This window comes from Labeo rohita, chromosome 7 (assembly GCF_022985175.1).
Source record: "Labeo rohita strain BAU-BD-2019 chromosome 7, IGBB_LRoh.1.0, whole genome shotgun sequence".
NCBI lineage: Eukaryota > Metazoa > Chordata > Actinopteri > Cypriniformes > Cyprinidae > Labeo > Labeo rohita.
In genome coordinates this window covers 29,337,413-29,359,542 of record NC_066875.1, presented here as the reverse complement: position 1 = coordinate 29,359,542, position 22,130 = coordinate 29,337,413, and positions in this window count along the sequence as shown.

Sequence of the window (22,130 nt, the reverse complement as noted above, 5' to 3'; positions counted from 1 at the left end):
ATCAGCATTTATTTTGCTAGATTTGCTGTGTGGATTTTGTCTAGTCCACAATGTCTTTGCATTTATATTGTATTTAGAGTGTGTTTGTGCTCCAGTGGCCTAGAGAAAGCGCTGTAAGAGAAAATGTGTTACCAGCAGCGATGGGAAAACGCCCTTAGTAATGGCGTTATTTTTTTTTCAGTAACGAGTAATCAAACAAATTACTATTTCCCCCGTTACAACGCCGTTACCGTTACTGACAATACAATGCGGCGTTACTATAATTTATTAATAATATAATTTTATTTTTCAGTTCATCTGAATGAATGTGCAGCGTACCTCTATTCTGACGAACCGTTAATTCTAGTGTGAAAGCACTAGAATTAACGCAGACAACATGATTAATATTCATGAATCCAGCAGTTCATTAATCCTTAGTGCGTTTTATATTGTTATTAGTAGTAGAATTCGTAGTTGTTTTGTCATCTAAATTATCATAATGTCTTATTATAATGCTTGACTTACTGATGCCAAGTGTACTCTCAGATATTAAAAAAAATGTGCCATTAAGCTTTATTCAGCATTTAAAGTGGATCAAAACATTTCATTAAAGTTGTCCTAAAACCAAAACAATACCCATTTCTGTCTTAGGACGACTTAGATTATCTTTTTTGATCCTTCAAATGTTGACTACCATATAATAGTATATCAGATATTTAATATTAGTCTGGTGAGTAAACTAAAAATTTCATTAATTTTTATTTACATTTCATTCATTTAGCATATTTAATATTTGAACATGTTTTAAGCAACACAATGTTTACTTTCCCTGCTGATTAGTTACTTTATTAATGAAGTAACTCAGTTACTAACTCAGTTACTATCAGTGACAAGTAACTAGTAACTATACCTAATTACTTTATTAAAGTAACATGCCCAACACTGGTTACAAGTTAGTGACAAGTTGGAAGAAGAAGAACATCGCCCTTCTGTCATTATTTAATCACCCTCACATTGTTACAAACCTGTCTTTCTTCTGTTAAATGTAAAAAAAATACTTTATTACAGGGAGACAGGCCCAAAACAGTGGGCATAGACATGGGGCTGAGCAAATAATAATTTTCTCTCTTGTGTTGTTAACAAGCAGTACTGTAACCTTGGTTCAGAAAGACCAGACATGAGCCATTCAAGCGTGGCATATTTTTAATGGAGAGCAGTAGCGTCATTATCAAGAGAAATTTAGAGTCTAAATTGGGGTGGACTGTAATTATCTGTCGTCTCACACCTCCACTCCCCTTGCACCTAGAGGGTGTGTTCGAATGAAGTGAGAAAGAAGAAAAAGGCAGACAGGTGTGGGGTATTGTCTGTCTTGAGCGTTTGAAACAGTGGCACCCAGGGAGTTCCCAGTGCACACACTGGCATAGATGCACATAACACATACCCACAATGCATCTGGTCATCTAACACCCCACCCAAAAAAATAGCTTCACTATTAGATAAACATTCTTTTTTTCCCACCTGTGAATGCGAAGGAAGACAAAAGGGCACGAACAAAGAGAAGAGTAAGAGGAGGTGTCAGATAGGCATGCTATAGGTCATCGAGATTCTCAAAGGCATTACATCTGACTCACACCTGGGTCACACTCGCTGGCATTCTGGGACTGCGGGGAGCAGGTGTGTGCGTATGTGTGCTTTTATGCGTGTTTGTGCAACCACATCGAGCAGATGGCGAGAGCAATAACTGACAAACCCTGAGAGGGAACTGAAAGCACCTAATAATTATCCCTGTGTTTTCTGCCACAAACACGCCAATTAGAATCCCAGCAACACCTTGCCAACACACACGTTTGTATGTCTGACACTGAGACCATGTGTACAAGGATATACTAAAACAACACGCTATTCTGAACAAAGGGCCATTGTTTACGCTGAGAATGACTCATAATAACATGTTCTTGCTTTCTTTTCTCCTCGCTGTGTTTCGGTCTCAGTCTTGCAGGTCTCCAGGGGGTAAAAGCAGAGATGTAGCTGTGGATCCCAACAGATGGAACGCTTGTTAGAACAAGAAGTGCACTTACAGGACCTACTGGGCTCCCTAGAGGACCCTCCTCTCAGACTCGAGATACATTCAGATTCAGCTAACGGCAAAGTTCACATTGCTTTGTCAAATTTTAAGCTGTCAGTATGTTTACACACACGCTTGAAATCGGGTTTTGTGCAGTCGGGGTGCAGTCTTCATCAGCCTGTCCGACATGACAATGAATAAATTGAATATCTGTGGTATTAAGAACTCATCATGCATCACCTCTGTCTTTCAGAGCCATATCAAGGCCAACTGTAGTCTGATTAACATGTAGTATAATTTCATTCAGCATACCAATTGTTTAGCCCAGCTAGAATCAAACTTTTAAAGTGCATGTAAATGTAGTTAAAAAAAAAAAGTTCACTGAAAAATGAAAACTCTGTCATCGTTACTCATTACTCATTTTGCATACATTTAAATATGAAAGCTCTAAAACTGACACATCTGACGTTTTTTAAGACTCATTTCCCTTGAAATTAGGATGTTCCACTTTCTGTGTCAGCGTATTTAGTTTATGGCATTCAAAGTACAAAAAGTCCTGCCAATTATCACATGAGTCAGATCCCTTGACTTCATCCACTTAAGATCTGCATTCTAACAAGGCGAAAAGGCACTTCAAACCTCTTAGCAATGTCCATTTGATAATATCAGAGACTGAAGCACTCTGGTAATCCAAAATTAGGCTTGGTTATAAATGCAAACAACAACTGTAAGATAGATAGACAGATAGACAGATAGATAGACAGATAGATAGATAGATAGATAGATAGATAGATAGATAAGCAATTGACAGTCTGATCTAGAATCAAAAGAAGTGACAGCAGCACTTACTGACCTGGGATCAGTATAGAGATTGAGAAGGCTAGGATCAACCGGATACCCCCTACGGTTCATCCTGAAATAAAATCAGAGATAGACACAAGAAATGATATCATTTCCACTCCTGTCTGGGAAGTGTTGTTGTTCTGTGTGAAATTTGCTAAACTTACTAATCACGTTTGCTCACATTTAGGCTGTTTTAGACCATTTTGTGGTTACCAACTTATCTGAAAAGCACATTTAAAGATATTTAAATATATGCCTTTACATTCATGTGTTTCAAACAATGTAGTGACCACAGCATGGAGAGTGATGGGCTAGCATGTGCTATTCTGCATGCTTTGCTGTACTCAGCTATATTAGAAATATAATGCCTTGGACATTTTTACATAAGCCATCATATGTTCTTTTTCTTTCTGTCTCCACCCACTCTTCTTTCTCACAGCACTAAAAATTAATCCCCCGAAACTGTCTTAAGGTAAACAGCAAATGTAAATTCAGAAGAGAGAGAGCTGCAAGTCTTTTGACGATCCAGCTGAGCTTCTGAAAAGTACTGTAGACTATTTTGCAGTGAAAAAATAACACATTTAAATGTAAAAACCTTGAGATTATGAACTGCTTTCTTGAGGTAATTTTATAACAGACATTTCAATTATGTAGCAAGCAACTGATCAATACTCTGTCAATTGAGACATATGGCAGGAAAAGGGGAATTGGATAACAAGACCGGGAACACAGCAATATGAAAAAAAGAAACTAATGCCGGTCACAGTGGTTAAAGATCTCGACTGGTGACCTGGAGAGTGAAACAAAATGTGTGATATATGAACTGGAGAGCTAAAAATGTCTAAAACAATTCCACTTGCTATGAATAAAATAAAATAAAATTAATAAAATAAGATAAAATAAAATAAAATAAAATAAATAAAATTAATTGACAGATTGATAATAGAACGCGTTCACGATTTGGTCAGTTATGCGGATACGCAACCATACTGGTGATAATCGGATGTAAACAACAGCATGGATTGCACGATTATTGTACTACTGAATGCGTTGTTCTGCTAATTTATGCTGTCTAAACCTCAGAAAAAAAAACGTGGAAGCTGTTAAATCATATAGAGAAGGACTCCGTAAGCAGGAAAGGGCGTAATAATAATAATAATAAAAATAATAATAATTTTGACAAACTAAAGTTAATAGGTGGTAAGATACGTACGAGCAGTATTAAGATACTAGCCAAATATTTCACCTACACTTATAAACAAAGGTGCTACACGATGCTATAGAAGAACATTTGTTGTTTAAATAGTTCCATAAAGAACCTTTCTGTTTTACAAAATGTTCTTTGTGGTGAAAGAAGTTTTTTCAGATTATAAAAAAGTTGGTTCTTTAAAGAACCTTTGACTGAATGGTTCTTTTTGAACCCAAAAATGGTTCTTCTATGGCATCACTGTGAAGAACCTTTCAAAGCACCTTTATTTTTAAGAGTGTACCTGACTGGAAATTATAAGAACAAACTTGTTGTTGTCAAGATTCTTGTCCTGGAAATCGTGGTTCAGTTTGGTCAACCACAAACACCTTTTGTTCCTCAGACAGTTTTTTGCACCCTTCTCATTGATTTGTTATAACTTTTGGCAGTCTATAGTACTTTAAATGTTTTTCCCGGTTTGACCAATTAGTACAGCCCAAAACATGACAGTAGTTGACCATTTTCAGCAGCAATAATCAGCAAAATATGTGATTTCAGTGGCATTGTTTACGTTTAGTGCAGCCAATATAATGTAATATAGTAATACACTGCTGTTAAGAAGGTCACCTCTTTATTTTATGTCACACACAGTCTTCACAGGCTCCTTACCACAACTTCCTAATTCCCCTTAAATAATTACAGCTGCTCTCAGACATTCAGACACCCACTTAAACAGATACAATCAGATTAAACATCCTTTCAGTATATTGACTCCTCATCAAACTGAGGCAGTTTAATTGTATAATGAAGTAAAAAAATGACACCCTCACATCTTAAAAAACAGAAATTGTGGGAAACATTTCCACAATTAAAAATGACGAAGACAAAAAAGAAGAAAAGGAAATCATCTGTGCCCTAAAACCCTCCATTCTCAGTGGATTTCACATGTACATGTCTTCTGAGAGGGATTGTTAGAGATTTAAGCTAGCATTAGACAAAATACTACTTGAGTCTGATCTGTAAGAATAGCTTCCCAGCACCTAATCAACCCGAGGCCTGTGCTGTCTGTCCGCCTGGGTGCCTTGCCTTTGTTGCACCCTGAATAGACGCTAAATATCCTTCCAATCTCCTTCCTGGCTCTGGCTGAGCTCTCAGGACCCAGTCTATTCACATGCTAATACAGACAGGCTTGATTCCTTAATCACAATCCTGCTGAAATCCAGGAACAAGGAGATGTAATAGGGAGCCATTTCCTCATTGTTATTTCATTTTTTCCTTTCCGTAATTCTCTTACCTTCTCGGTTTTGTCATGAATTGCAAAGCAGGGCGACGAGAGCGGAAAAAGTTGGAGCCTAAGATGAGCCGTTCTTTATTGTAGCACTGGATGGTTAGTGGCAGCGACTCTCCGCATCAATTCAGTGGAGGATTTGATTTGTTTCTGTTGACGAGCTCTGTTAATTTCCTCTCCCGCCTCATTAAGCTCTAACTGCCAATTAATGTCTTTTGTTCTCGGTAATGGCTGCCGCCCAAACAGAGCTGCGCACACACACACACACGGACACAGGCTTACACAACAATAGGGGAAAAGTATCAGTAGTACACCCCTACAGACGGGAAAAGAGAGCGAGAGAGGGAGTCGTTGATTAATTGGGAGCTCAGTGGAACAGCAGGCAGACAGGATCTCTCATTAGCTCCTCTCCAAACTCCACCAGCACTCAGACACCACTCATAGACCCTCAGGACATGAGGTCATGATCTCCCATGGCAACAGTTGGACAGACTAACAACGCCCTAATTGCGAAGACCTAAACATTGACAACATAACTTTACAAGTTTGCACACATAAACACACTTGGGGCTTCTAAAGCTTTGAGAATCGACAGTATTTATGACGTAGTTTAAAGAAGACATCAAACAGTCAAAAATGAAGGTTTCAGGCACTGTAGTTTGTTTATCTCTGGAGAACGGTTGTGTGTCACAGCACTCATCTCCGCTTTCAGAAATCCTCAACTACGGTCCCATTATTAGCAAAGAGTGGCTTTTTTGAAACACGAGGCTCTTAGATTGTCGAGTGTCGGGGAGAACCACGCTTCACCCTTCGGTCCATTAAGAAAGAATGGCTGTTTTTGTTCCGGCCAGGCAATAGAGATAGATACTTTCTGCGAGCGCTCCTATAGGGGCTTTTACGGGAAAATATGATTATGCTGTGATTCGGTTTTCAAAGAGATCCATCTGAAAGGTTTTTGAACCTTACATTTTCAAGATGACCTTAATGAACTTTGGTCAGCCCAACTTCTGAAGTGCGGGGAACAGTCATCAACTTTTCATTTGAGTCTGAGAGAGAGTGGGGGAGAAAAAGAGAACGAGAGAGATCAAAAGAGAGAGAGAGGGTTCATACATTTTAGAGCATTTTTATGGTCCTCAAAAAATAAAGGCAGTGGTGTGTGTGTTTGTGCATGCAAGTAGAGTGCAGAAAACTCATTCGCAATCTTCTCTCATCTAACACAACATTCTCAAACCATGCTCTCAACACTGTAAGAATATTGCATGTAGTTTTGTCATTTGATAGCTATATTCGTAACATTGCATATAGTCGTGTCAGTCTTCGGCGGAGGAGCTGGCGTTCTAACGTAGAAGCCGGATGTGCTGCGCCTTGTTTGCAAGCAGAAAGTGCATTGAAGACTGACATGGAAGAGAAAAAATTGTTGAATAAAGTCATTATTTTTGTTTTCTTTGCACGCAAGAATTTTTTCTCGTAACTAAGGTTGAACCACTCATTTCACATTAACTTGGCCTGGGCCTTTTCTGGTAGTTGCATTGCCATCTACGTAGGGTCAGAAAGCTCTCGGATTTCATCAAAAATATCTTAATTTGTGTTCCGAAAATGAACGTTATAGGTTTGGAATGATATCAAGGTGAGTAATTAATGACACTATTTTCATTTTTGGGTGAACCATCCTATAAATTGTACATACATTAAATAAGCCAGCCTGAAAAATACAGTTACTTTGAGCTACATTCTTGAAAATAAAGGTTCCAAATGAGGGATTTTACAGTGATGCCAAAGGTGGGACCTTTCTGTGATTTTGCTTAGTGTGAAGAACATTTTAATAATCTAAAGAACCTTTTCCACTATAAAGAACTTTTTGTGCAATGGAAAGATGAAATGGATATAATTTTTTTTTTTAAATATTATAAAATATTTATGATTCATACAGGTGATTTAGCAACATATAAAACCATGCAAATCCATTTAGCTAAATATTAGCCTGAACTTGTAATCTAACTAGTTTTTTTTTCCCCCAAAATCCCAGCTATAGGGCAAAGTGAGCCAAATGCTGTAGAGTAAGTTGAGCCAACACTTTAACTTACCCCACCATAAGGCACTGAAGTTAAGTTAAATCTCTGACTTATATTATGTAACTGGTTTAGTTTAATATATATATATATATATATATATATATATATATAAAGATGAAATGGGGACAGTGTACAAGTGCACCAAATCCTTCTTTACCCTAGAATCGACTTTACCCTAACCTGGGGCAAACTGAGCCACAGGAACACTTTTTTATAAAAAGCTATAATTTTAGAGCCCTTTGTCATAAATACATTCTGATAATTTGATTTAAATGATAGGAAACATCCTGAAATTACTAGATACTTTCATTGTACTTCTGCCTCGTTTTCTCTTATCTTGAGGACCGAGAGGAAGTAAAAATAGCTCATCTTACCCCACTCTCCCCTATGTGGTTTCAGACGCACCCCTTCAAGTAGATACAAGTGGCCGAGTTTTTCTTCCCAAGATGGCTATCAGGTAGATTGGCGTGGCTTAAAAAGACTTTGTACAGGTACAGAGTAAAGTACAGGTATGAGTAAATATGATCTGACACCCCATGTATTAAGTACAGTGTCAATGTATCTCCTCACTGGCCTCATTTGATTGTATAGTAGATATTAACGAGGCAGAAGTGAGGCTTCAACTTCCTGTCACTAAGCAGCTGTTGCTGTGTTTACATATCAAACTGCTGTATCATTAAACCCCTCCAAAACACTCCACAGAGAGACTTAATGTGAAAGAGGAAGCTTAAAAACAGAAACAGAACACGCTTATGCCAGTACAGAAGCTTGCATTAGAAATTAAATAAAGAGTTGAAATATAGAATAAAGATGCAGATGTATGTGGAAAGATGTGTGTGAGAAAGCAATCTCTATGTCAAAGTCTATGTTTATGAGGAAACTATTCCTTAAAGAAGAGAATATATTCATGAACAGACAAACACATACTGTACCACATTTAAACCAGGAGTCGTATTTTACTTCTTCTAAAAGTTTCATGGATTCTTATGGATGATGTGAAAATAAAATGACGCTAGCTGCTGAAAGCAAACCAAACCCGATACTAAATCATCTCCAGATCCAGCACAAGCATTTTCACATCCAGACACCCTCCTCTCTGATTCTCTATCCCCACCACTGATCAGTGGATTACACTGATCAAATGAGACAGACAATATGCCCAACATGGTGGCAAAGCAGCCATCCTGCTGTGCCAGGGACTGACAGAACCCACTCACTCGCCTCTGCCAACCCATAGAGGACATGCAGACAGGGGCTGGCACGGGTCCTGAGCCCTGACCACTGCAGCTTCACGCTCATTATCTCTTCCTGGGATTTCCTGTTAGCACACATGCATGAAACAAAAAGCACACACTTACACGCTGCAAGCATTAGCAAGAAACAGTTTTGGCCTGCTAACAGAGTGACAGAAAAAGAACAGAGACAGAAATATCCATCCCTCACTTTTTGGAACACACATTTCAAACTTGTCCTACATGGAAAGTTCATTCAATTTGAAACTTTAACATTATAACTGAACATAAAAATTATTAATATTATACCATGAAATCATTAAACATGTAAAACTGGCAGTATTTAACTTGACATTTGGCTTGGTTTAAATTGCGCCAAAGTTATCAAAACAGTTCTTTTATTTTCCACAGTTCTGTTTATGGTGGGATTAACTGCTGTCATCAGAGCTAAAGAACTCTCTCCCATCTGTTTTCCATTTCTCTTCTGATTCTCCTTCTGTTTCTCATTATTCAATTTAATAAAGCAATTAAACAATGCAATTAAAAATAAAAATATGTGGTTAATGAGTCGTTTTGTGGTCCATTAGAAATCAGTGCTCTGTCTCACCACTTAAATTAGACAGGTAAAACCATGAAACATTTGAGAGAGCATATTATTTCTTTTGTATTTGTGTCATTATTCCAGACTGTGTTCCCTGGTTTTTGTGTTTTAGGACTCTTGTTTCTGTTACTGGGTCATTCCATGAAATTGTTGCCTTTTGCGTCCCTAAGAAATAATCATACACTCTAAGAAATGCTGGGTTCAGCCCATTGGGTCATTTTATTGGTGATTTTTAATATTTCTTACCCAGGTGCTGGGTAGATTTTCTGTAACTAAGTTGCTGGGTCATTTTTAACGCTGGGTTATTTTTTTTCTACCCAACTTCTGGGTTAAGCCTGTCGAAACAACCCAGCTGCTGAGTTACAGTCAGTCAGAGCGCGGGCTGTTTGAGTCCTCTACAGGAGACAGCTGAGCGCCACCGATTTGCACTTCTTTAGCGAAATAAAGGTTTGTATACATTTTATGTCATTTACAAAGTCTTTACTACTGTAAATTGTATTATTTTACACAACATAAGGACAAAACATGCGTCAACTGCGGCTGTTTCGCATGATGGAAACGCCTTTTGCCTTGCATAAAATAAATGGATTTTATTTGAGTTTAATTTGAGTTTAATCTTAAAATATGTTCTCTAATGTGAGTACTGTTTGTTTATGGGCAGTTTTTGGAGTCAGTCATGGCATCTTTCAGCTACGAGTGAAACACGAACCAACGGTCTGAAGTTCGCAGTTAACCTGGCGAACAGCAGCCCTTTACCGGCTCAGATTTGGAGACATGAGAATTAACACTATTTCGGTAAAAAACGATTACAGAGAACGACTGAATACACTAAAACTGAAATTCTTAAATACTTTTAAATGTTACATTTTTTGACTAAAATGCTTGCTAAAGTGTTTAAATGTATGTAATGTAAACTATGCTGTATTCACCCAAATAAATTCAATTTGTCTTGTATTTTGTCCATGTGTTCTTGCTTAATAATAAATGTCCATCTTTTGATTATTGCTGTTGCCTCTAGTAATTCTGTGTGTTTTTATAAGTTCCAGTCAATTTTAAACCAGCAATTTAATAATTTTTAAACAATAGTTTAAACAATAGTTGACTTAAACAAAATAACACAGCATGTTATTTTAACCCAACCAGCTTTGTCAAAATAACCCAGCATGTGTTCTGTCCAATATTTACTCAGCGCTGGGTTGCCAAATAACCCAAGTTGGATTGTTTTTAACCCAGAAATTTTTTAGAGTGTAGATTAAATATAACAACAAATAAATGTGAAATTTAATGTATGTGCAACAATACTATGTATGCTATGTAATACTATGTATATTATTTTAAATTATTTAAAGGTAAGGGAAAGGTTTTTGGTCTGTCCCTCACTATGATTTTTCTTTTTCAGCAGGACTTTTAATTTGCAAAAGGAAGGCAAAATGATGTAAAAATCACATTTGCATATAGTTCTAAATACAGTCTCGTTGTTAAGCAAGTATGTAAGTATTTTTTTTTTTTCTATAAAATATAAATCATTTTATTGGTGTCCCCTGATTTCATGTCAGCCCTGTTACCCTCATCAAAAAACCCTTGTAAAATAATGTACATTCAAGTGACATAATTTCTAAGAGGTTACATCATCTCTCAACAAGGATTCCAGCATAAGCATGTTTCTCTTACTCCTCTAATGTTCTAATTTTGATTTATGAGGCTCGACTGAGGAGCGGCCATCATGCAATGTCAATCCTGTTACCGTTTTTAAAATATACATTTAAACAATTACATTTTAGTTACTTTTTAGAGTTTTAGAGTAGACTTTTTGATTAGGTTTGACCCTTGACTAGTGTCTAGTAACGATTGTGCCAGTAATAGGGTTGACAAAAATACCAAAACATGAGGTAGACAAATAAATTAATAAGTGACATAGTCTGAGATGGCACAATACAGTTTCTCGTCATTTTAAGGTGTCTTCATTTCATGGATATTTAAAAAAATATATTGATTAAACATTTTATTTAAGTGGAAAAGGCACATTGTTCATTGTCCATTTCCTGTCCCTAGCTGCGTCTCATTTCAGAATCTTCTTAAAAATCGCTAACTTTCCAAAGGTTACTTTTTTTAAATAAGACATCCTTGATGACATTAGCCTGTACTGACTGTACACCTCCAGTATATGAGAATATTACTATTGCTATACATACTATACTGTGCATAAATCTAAAGTGCTTGAAACACAAAAACAATTCTTCCTTGCAGCCAAATTTCAGATGTAAAACAGTAGTACTGAAGATAAGCAATTATCCAAGCATCAATTCTCCATTTGCATCCTCACCTGAGAGAGCAAAAGTTCAACTTCTCCAGTCACCCAGAAAAGAAGAGCATTTATCCCAGCAGGTTGCCAGTGATGAGTATTTTCTCTTCTTTCTGCCTTGTTCACTCTTTCAACCTCTCCCTCTGCCTTCTCCTCCCTGGTGGTAATGCTGTTAGGTAGGAATGGAAAGATGTCATACTATGCAATAGGCACTTCAAGTCAAGCAATGGGATATTAAAGCAGGACATGTTGTATGATGTGCTGATTTGCTTCACTTGTCTTACTATATATTAGGTGTCAAAGGGAGGAATCTCCAAGACTATTAGCATTGAGCACACAGGCTTTATGGTGACAGGTTTCATCCTATCCATATAGTTCCATTTAAATTACAGTGCAGGGTCTATATTCTAGAAATGAGTATAATTACTTAATGTACCAGTGACCCTGTTGGCCATCAAGATGCTAGTCAAATCAGCAGAAGAGGGATGCACCTTTTTTCTCTTTTACAGCTTTAATAGAAAAAATGATTAAGCCAAACTCTTTGAGAGAAGGCGAATGATATGTTTGGGAATTCTCTTGTAAAGACAGCGTTCTTCCACCTCCACACCATTGCACTTCCCCGCCCAATTTTAAGCCTTAGGGCTTCCAGCATCATAAACAACAGCCTCTTTTATTCTCTGTCTTTCTAGTATCCTCTCCTTCTCTTCTGTGATCCAGGGGTTTTCAACCATTTTTGATACCAACGACCCCCATAAATGACCATCCCCTCGGGAAGAATGTTTAAACGCCATGATACACTGCCGTTCAAAAGTTTGGGATCAGTATGATTTTTAATATTTTTTAAAGAAGTCTCTTATGCTCGTCAAGGCTGCATTTATTTGGTCAAAAATATAGAAAAAAATTGTAATATTGTGAAATATTATTACAATTTAAAATAACGGTGTTAAATTTTAATACACTTTAACATATAGTTTATTCCTGTGATCAAAGCTGAATTTTCATCAGCTGTTACTCCAGTGTTCAGTGTCACATGATCCTTCAGAAATCATTCTAACACACTGATTTATTATCAGTGTTAAAAACAGTTTTTGCTGCTTAAAGAAGTCCACTTCCAAAACAAAATCACAAAATCAAAATCACTTCCAAATCACCCCCTTGTCATCCAAGATGTTCATGTCTTTCTTTCTTCAGTCGTAAAGAAATTATGTTTTTGAGGAAAACATTTCAGCATTTTTTCTCCATATAATGGACTGAACTTCCAAAATGCAGTTTAAATGCGGCTTCAAACGATCCCAAATGCGGTTGTAAATGATCCCAGCCGAGGAATTGTATTAAATATAATACAATTTATATACTTTTTAATGTCATATGCTTGTCTTGTCTTACTCTGCCTGAACTGTTTTTTTCTGGTTCATGACAGTTATGTTCGACAGGGTATGTCAAAATCTCCCATCTCATGTTCTCCCTCAACTTCAAAATCATCCTATATTGCTGTTTTACCTGAGGGTGTTTGATCTTCTTTGCATGTTAACTTTGCAAAGACTCGGTCGGTACTTCTGCAGTGAGGTAGGATGATTTTCAACTGGAATACAACTGTTTTTCGACATACCCTAACTGCCTTGAGCCAGAATACACAGAGTTCAGGGAGAGAAAGGCAAGATGAGTGTTAGAGATTAAAAAATATTTAAATTGTATTTTTTAATGAAAATAACCGATTGTTTCGCTAGATAAGACCCTTCTTGCTCGGCTGGGATCGTTTTCAGCCGCATTTGGGATCGTTTGAAGCTGCATTTAAACTGCATTTTGGAAGTTCAAACTCGGGCACCATATCAGTCCATTATATGGAGAAAAATCATGAAATGTTTTCCTTAAAAAAACATAATTTCTTTACGACTGAAGACAGAAAGACATGAACATCTTGGATGACAAGGGGGTGAGTACATTATATGTGAATCTTTGTTTTGGAAGTGGACTACTTTAATATTTTTTTTGGAACCTGTGATACTTTTTTCAGGATATTTTGATAAATAAAAGCCCAAATTAACAGCATTTATTAAAAATAGAAATCCTTTGTAGCAATATACACAACCATTCAAAAGTCTGAGGTAAGTACATTTAAAAAAAAATACTTTTATTCAGCAAGGATGAGTTAAATTGATTTAAAAAAGTGATAATAAAGGCTTATATTGCTAGAAAAGATTGCTATTTTGAATAAATGCTGTTCTTTTTAACTTCTTATAAATATTGAGAAGCACAACTGTTTCCAGCATTGATAATAACTGAGTATCAAATCAGCATGTTAAAATAATTTCTGAAGTATCATGTGACATTGAGGACTAAAGCAATGGCTGATGAAAATGTAGCTTTGCATGAAAAGAACAAATTATATTTTAAAGAGTATTAAATTAGAAAAATGTTATTTTAATTTGTAATAATATTTCACAATATTAAACTGTATTTTTGATCAAGTAAATGCAGCCTTGGAAAGCATAAGACACATCTTTAAAAAACATTAAAAATCTTACTGATCTTAAACTTTAACAGCAGTGTGTGTGTAAATGCAAAGAGACTTTTTCAAAAATCCTAAAAAAGATCTTAATTATTCCATATATATATCGAACCTATATCAATGTCTTATTAACTTTTTTTTGAAAGAAATCTCTTATGTTCACTAAGACTGCATTTATTTGATCAAAAATACAATTATTACATTTTACATTTTATTACAATTTTTTACAAAAACATTTTATATAAACATTTTAAGACCCAAGTTTGAAATACCCTGCTCTAATCTATGCAGCATCTCATAATTCTAAACAATTTGCTCAACTTACTTGCAATTTAGGCATGTCATTTTGCTGGTTTGCTGGTACAGTGTTGTTAGTGAAGCAGGGTAATCCATTACTAAATTGTTCACAACAAAACCAGCTTTGCATTATGTTAAACAAAACAAAAAGCACTCATCTGTATGGAAACCTGGGGAATAAAAAGTAAAACGCAGTCGAGCGTATGAATGGCGTGAAGGTGGAGAGTATTTACTGACAGAAGCAGTTGTGCACAAACCACCAACTGTGTCTCTCAAACACACACAAAAATCACCATCTGCTCCTGTGTGCGCCGTTAGGCCGACGTGAGAACATATTAGCATTGTGAAACGTGTGTGTAGGTGGGTCAGCTCAGTCACGGCAGCGATCAGGGACAGAGGCGGAAAAAAAGTATCTCATCAGATTAGGAAGAAAACGCTTATGGTGTCAAGAGGTATGAATTACAGCCCCATCTGTTCCCACCCTCTCAATGTCATTATCATCAACTCTCTAATTATTCTCATTACGACTATTTATTTAGAGTCACAGTAGTCATTCTCACACAGCAGCGTCATTCACAACATACTTCCAGAGCACAGACACTGGCGCCTCGTCACGAGACAAACAGGTCACGCTTTACTTAGACTTCTAAGGTCTTCAAGAACAACACGGCATTTGAAAAGAACGAAAAGAAGATGCTCATGAATGTAAAAACATCATCCTTTAAGGATTTAATGACATTTCTGAGGCAGCAAGTTGACAACCACCCTCAGTGCACCAGTAACCACAGGAAATCATTAGCAGTAAGAGCTCATTTGAGCCCTGCTCCGTCTGATTGAGGAGCTAAAAGAGAACTTCATAATCATGTTAAATTAAAGGTCCTTTAGATTTAATCTTACCCTTTCCAATCTCTTAATTACTTATTTGTCCCAATTATTTGCTTTACTGAGCCCATTAACGGCCCTTTTCACCTCAGAATTAACCAGTCGCAGCTGTAATCATGCCAGTGTGAAGCCCTCTTCATTAGAGCGCGCACGCACACACACGCTGAAGAACATGTCAGAGGAAGCTCACACTCTTCTGACGAAAACCAGCGTTAAAGTCACTTCAGGTGGCGTTTCAGAGAAGAAACCCAACTGTGCTGAGATGATCTGTAGCTGTCACACTTTCCTACACAACTCATCACAGAATATGAATCATCATCCAATACTCATGTCCCACTCTTTGTGTGATGTATCACTGCATATGTAATGTAATTTATGTGCAAATAAAATATTTCCTCAAACAGTCACCTTCTCAGCATGGTGCAAATCTTTCATATCTGCTGTGAATCATCCTGAAGATGCCTGCTCGGCTCGCTCTGCCAAAACAGGATATTAACAATTAAAGCAGCGCCAATACATCATCATTTCTCAACACCCTAAAATGTTGGAACATGATGGACATTTATCATTGTAAGAATGAAGATGTGAACTGCATGTGCAGCAATAATAAATCATTGGAGAAATGTGCGATGATTGTGTAAGCTCTGCTGTGTTAAAAACCCAAGGAAAGACGATTAATGTCATAGCGTTGCTCAAAAGAGCTTCGGAAACATTGTCCGAATAAGGATTAAGGTGAAAGCTTCCCAACTTTATCGGTCCATCTGTGCGGAACAGCGTGCACCCGGCTCCTGCGGTTATTACATCTGATTTTTGTCAGAGAGACGGGCCACAAAACTGTTCGGGGCAGGCCGTTCAAAAAATGGACGGTTTGTTGGCACTGCTGCTAAATGACCTGAGCGGAGAGATTGAGCTGTTACACTTTTAATGACCAGTGCAGGAAATGTTCCTTTAATCCTGTCTGATTGCTACAGTTATAAATTTCCACTTCCAACAGGTTTAAAGTTAATGACCATTATGGACATACCTAATGATTAACTTCATAATAATCACATCCTGCCGCTGTTTCCTCTTCCGCCCAGTCTGTCAGAGCACCATGATGGATGGAACTGTAAGGTACAATAGCATTTGTACACGTGATCAAAACAATCAAATGGGCAGAAACAACACATACACATTTAATGTGTATATTAACTTTAACATTGATTATACTGAGATGTGATTAACTTTGTCACCTCCTAAATCTGTGTACATAATGCACACTATTTAATGTTTTGATCAAAATACAGGACAATATTGTAAATATTATTGCCATTTAAAATAACTGTTTTAATTTTAATATATTTTAAAAAGTATTTTATTCCTTTCATAGCAAAGATGGATTTATCATCATTATTACTCCAGTCTCAATGTCAATAATTCTAATATACTGATTTGCTGCTCAAGAAAAAAAGAGATTTTTCAATACATTTCTCCATGCCCCTGGGATCACAAAAATATTATGGAGCACATTTTTCAGCATTAATAAAAATAACATTTCTTGAGCAGCAAATCAGCATATCAGAATTAGATTTCTGAAGGATCATATGACACTGAAGACTGAAGTAATGGCTGCTGAAAATTCAGCTTTGCCATCACAGGTATACATTACATTTTAAAATATATTAAAATAGGAAACAGTTCATTTAAATTGTAATATTTCACAATATTACTACTTTTACTTTTAATCAAATAAGCAGGCATTAGTATGGAAGCCCGTTTCCACCACTAGTTTAAAAAAAAAGGTAATTGAAACTTTTTACCTCACAATTCAGATTTTTTTCCCGCAATTGTTTACAAACTCATAATTCTGACTTTTTCTCACGAATGTGATTTTGTATCTCACAATTCTGACTTTCTCACAATTGCAAGTTCATATCTCACAATTCAGTTTTTTTGTAAAAACATAAATTCTCAGTTTTGAGTTATAAAGGACAATTATGAGGGGGAAAAGACTGATATGTTCTCAGCATTGCAACTTTTTATCTCAATTATGACTTAATATCTTGCAAATTGCGTGTTATGAAGTCAGAATTTATACAGTATCTGGCAATACTTTATTTCTCAGAATTGTGACTATTTTTCGCAACTGAGAGTTTATATCATGTTATTCTAAAATTAAGTATTGCAAGTTTATATCACGCAATTCTACAGGGAAAAAATGGAAGATACGTCAAAATTACCTTTTTTTTTTTTTTTTTTTTTAATTCAGTGGCAGAAATGGACTCCAATATTTCATATTATTAGATTTTTTTTTAGCCCCTTCTACACATACAGTGTTTACTGGTAAATGAAAGGTAAATTATCATTGAGAGATCATGCATGAACAAGACCTTTTCAGAAATACTGGTAAATTCATTCCGTCAATTTACTGGTATGAGAAGCTGTAACAATACCAGTAAACTGCCAGTAATATGCTCTGTGTGAACACAGAACAAGATTACCGGTAGGGTTGCAAAAAAGTGGAAAAATTTGGAAATTTTGGAAACTTTCTAGGATTTTTTAGAATCTTCCAGGGATTTTTGGAAAGTTTCTGGAAAATTACCAGAAATTTTTCACTCTTTGCAACACTTTACCAGTATGAGCATGTACAAGTTCAGAACGCGCTGACGCAAGACGTTTACTCTGGGCCAATATTATTAGAGATTTTCAAAAACACACACACAAAAACTTTTTCTGACAAATGTATTAGTGAACACAAAATGTGCAAAATGTACATCGCTGCAGAAGTACCGACCCAGTGTTTACAAAGTGAATGTGCAAAGAAGATCAAACGGCCCTTACAAAAAGAGGTAAAACAGCAATGTATTTTGAAATTGGAGAAGAAAATGAGATAGGAGTTTTTCGACATACCCTAACTGTCATGAACCAAAATACACAGAGTTCTTGCAGAGCTAGACAAGATGAGCCTTTGGGGTTAAAAAGTATATACATTGTAAAAAAAAAATATATATATATATATTTTTTGAAAATAACCAATAGTTTCGCCAGATAAGACCTTTATTCTTCAGCTGGGATCAATTAGAGCCCTTTGAAGCTGCATTTAAACTGCATTTTGGAAGTTTAAACTTGGGGCACCATAGAAGTCCACTACATGAAGAGAAATCCTGAAATGTTTTCCTCAAAAACATATTTTCTTTACGACTGAAGAAAGAAAGACATGAACATCTTGGATGACAAAGGGGTGAGTAATTTATCTGTACATTTTTGTTGTGGAAGTGAACTTCTTAACGCAAAAATGTTACCTCAGCCTCCACCTGCAGATGCTGCTAGAAACTCATGAACATTACATACACACCAAACTGCCCTCTCAGTGTCTAATCAGACGAATGAAACTAATCTTCTCACACCGACTTCTCCTCCAGTTCAGTAGGAGTCTCCTCAAGAGCCGCAGGAAAGATTCCTGAGCACGCTCGTCACGCAGGAGGAGAGAGACGGCAGCGGAGGATGAGTGAAGTTACTGTTTCATCTGGCTCAGTAAGCCTGGACTAATTTGAGGCCTGAGTGGAGAGGGCACTTGTGTGCAGGCCTGATGAAAGCTCTTCAGAGGAGAGAAAAGAGTGGAGGATTGTATCAAATCGCTGGTCGCTCTCATAGAGAAGCCCTTCTCTATCTCCCTCTCTCGACAGAGCCTCTTCTCTCTCTCTCTCTTCAGCGGTGCCACTCAACAGGATAGCCCTTTAATCTCCACCTATTCAGCTGCTCCCTTATTAAGAGTGAAACTAGGAAGAAACAAAAAGAAAAAGAGAAAATAAAAACACACCTTGTCTATGTACAGCTTTTTCACATCAGAGCAACAGAAATGAAAGCGATGAGAGCGAGCGAGAGCAGAACGAGAGCCTGCAGGAAAATCAGTATGTTGGGATTTGGAGTGTATCTCTCCCTCTCCTTCATCCTCTCGGCACTCTTCCTGAGGAGAACATCAAACTCAGGGCTGCCAGCTAAGAAAGGTAAGCTTCAGAGAAACTGAAAGAAAAAACAGAAAGCAACCAAAGGAGGAAAAAAAAAAAAAAAAAGAACTGGTTTCACAAATGCTAAAAGGCACTTCGTCAGTGGAGTTTAAACAGCATTTGCAGGAACTGAATCAGCTCTGGGTTTGAGATTCTAAAAGGGCTTCTGGACAGGGAGGATAATGCAGACGCTTGATTCGCTGAGCAGGGAAAAAGAGCAGGTCAGTTCGTCATCATCTGAGCGAGACAATCGAAATCTGCAGAGATTAGTGAAAATCAATAACTTTCATTTGATCTATCTACTGCCATAATGTACAAAGCCAGCGGCTCATTTAACAGGCTGGTACATCAGTCCAGAGCTGAATCATGAGATCTGCTGCTGACACTCCTTTGCCAACAGCGAGACCAACTTCATCATCCAGTCTAGTGTATTTAGACAGGAGTGCCCACATTACAGACTGGACTCATGCTAATGTTTAATGGAGTTCAGAAGCTTCCTGTGAGAGACCAATAGCTGTAAGATTAGGTGACCTCAGAAAGCACTACACATTTCCACAGAATTAGGGCAGTCTTTAAAGGATTAGTTCACTTCCAGAGCAAATATTTCCTGATAATTTACTCACCCCCATGTCATCCAAGATGTTCACATCTTTCTTTCTTCAGTTGAAAAGAAATGAAGGTTTTTGAGAAAAACATTCCACAATTTTTCTCTATTATAGTGGACTTAAATGGGAGCCAACGGATTGAAGGCCAAAAATGCAGTCTCAATGCAGCTTCAAAGGGCTCTACATGATCCCGGTTGAGGAACAAGGGTCTTATCTAGCAAAATAATCAGTCATTTTCACAAATGCAAGCCTTTGTGGTTAAAAAGTATATTATTTGATTTATTTATTTTTGGAAAATGACCAATAGTTTTGCTAGATAAGACGCTTATTCCTTGACCCGTTGATCCCTACTGAAGTCCACTATCTGGAGAAAAATCCTGGAATGTTTTCCTCAGAAACCTTAATTTCTTTTCAAATGAAGAGAGAAAGACATGAACATCTTGTATGGTATGGGGGTAAGTAAATGATCAGGAAATGTTTATTCTGGAAGTGAACTAATCCTTTAATACTTGCAAGTTAATTTAATAAATATTCTAACTAATTTTGGACATTTGTCTAGTTGGCAATAGGCATGCAAAGTTCGACACATTTTACCACATTTAAATCCAAAAAACTGCAAATAATCACCTAAAATCAGTCTAGACAATGCATTATAAAGCCTACAGATTTCATGTGGGCTTCTCAGTCTCCCAATACCAGTCCTTTTGTCAAAATCAAAATAGCAATATAGCTGCAAGCAGCGATTACCGGGGTTCAAGCGCTTAAAGCATTTAAGCATATAAGGAAAAATACATTACATATTATTTAGAAAGGCTGTACCCACCTAAATCAATGATCAAAAAAACATTTTTGGCAAATCCAGATAATTTACCGTAGAAATATGTTTTTTAATATAAGGTTTCGTGAAGTTTTGAGTTTTCCTTTAGGCTTTATAGGCTTTTGGGTAAATTTGGACAGGCTCCTTTTCTAAACGACCCCATTATAATTTCCGAAAGGGTAAATTTCAACATTGTTTCAACATCATTATTGGCCTAGAGAGTCCAGAGAATTGTACTGCAGTGATTTTTCCAGATTGAGTGAAAAACCTAGAACTAGTTCACAAAACAAGTTTTTTTACATCTCAATCATTTAACAAACAAATTGATTGACAGCAGTGATTCTAGAGGTACAGTTATCCAGAATGAGGAGTTCTATCATATGATACTAATATGACACGTATGTGTGAAAAAACGTGCAACATGCAATTGTTTATGCCCTTGAAAAATGCAATATCACCCCTCAGTGGCCAAATTCTTTGAAATTTCACTTTGACCTTTGAGGCCATGAGTCGAACAGGCCTACTGAGTTTCGTTCCAATCGGCCTCCATTAACCTTGTCTAACAGGTGCTCAAACTTCGTTGGCCAGTGGCCACCATGTTTTTAGAGATACGCAAATGTCCTTGTAGACATTTCTGGCACTTCAGACCAAGACTGTGCACCTATGCTGATAGGACAAATGATCGTGCAGTTATACAATAGCCCTTTTTATGTTTTTCCCACTTATAGTCCAAGCTCTGCGATTTTTTTTTCCTGTGACCTCAGATTGAGCTCTTACACAAGTGTTCTAAGCTTGGCAGAAATATCTCATTTCGTTCAGGATTTATAGGCATTTTACTAAATGGTGTCCCTACCCCTTTCGAACAATTTAGTGTCCCTTTGCGACGATGAGTTGAAAGTTCAACTTTTTTTATATTTATTGATATTCACTCTCCAGAGAATCTTTCTGAACTGGTTTTAGTCCGATCAGCTGAAAAACCTAAGACTAGTTCACAAAATTAGGTTTTTGAAAAAAAATGCGAAATACCCGAAAATTTCACCAAGGCTCACGATCAAATCTGAGGTATGTATTTTGTCCAGCATAAGCCAAGGATTCCAACAACATAAGACACTTGAGCCTGCGACTGACGGTTTAGGAGTTTATAGTGATTTTGTACTTTTGATTGCCCCCCCCGTAAGGCTGATTGGGGCAAGTCTGGGTCACGTTGTCAGTGGTGTGAATACTACCATCCTTCCAAGTTTCAAGTCTCTACGACTTACGGTTTGGTCTGCACAATCAGTTTAATGTGGAGAATGCTGATCCGTGACCATTCCAACAATTACAACAGGGTTTCAGCGCCATGTGCTTAAACCCTCTAATTAAGTTAAACACGTTTTCATGTTTTTTTTTTTTTTCTTCTTCAGTAGAACGAAGGTTCAAGGCTAAAAGCAAAGGCATCAGTTCACCCTCTAAGGGTCTCACGTTTA